The sequence below is a fragment of the Pteropus alecto genome, unplaced genomic scaffold (genome assembly GCF_000325575.1).
Source record: "Pteropus alecto unplaced genomic scaffold, ASM32557v1 scaffold8, whole genome shotgun sequence".
NCBI classification, from domain to species: Eukaryota; Metazoa; Chordata; class Mammalia; order Chiroptera; family Pteropodidae; genus Pteropus; species Pteropus alecto.
In genome coordinates, this window is record NW_006494609.1 from 8122813 (window position 1) to 8123389 (window position 577).

Genomic DNA, 577 nt, shown 5'->3' on the forward strand with positions numbered 1-577 from the left:
AGACATCATCACTGTCATTAAACAATATATGGGATTTATCAAATTTTTAAATGGAAAGTGACAAACAAGAAAGAAGCAGCACAATACATTGAAACAGTAGGTCAGGACCAAGAGCTCTTGTTCAAGGGCCTGCAGCTGTTGTAATCTCTTTGTTGGACTGGATAGTCTTCACCTGTGGCCAGTGGGCTGGCCGTTGCCAGTGGTATCCCAGAAGGAACATTTGTATTAATGATTCTAAACTGTTTTTTGTTTGTTTTTTTTTTTTTTTTAAGACATTATCCCATTATGCACTTAATAGCCTATAGTATAGTATAAACGTAACTTTTATATGCATTAGAAAACCAAAAAGTTTCTGTGAATTGCTTTATTGAGGTACTTTCTGTATCTTGGTTGTCTGGAACCAAACACACAGTAGACTTAAGGTGTGCCTGTACTGTGATCTCAGCTTGGAAATCGGGGAGCCAGAACTGTAAGTTGCTTTATCCACCTATGGGTCGTTCTAATTCTATTTTGTTCTCTCATTCTATTAGATTGGCAGAAACTTCATCTTAGTCAATTCACATCTCTAATTCTGGGG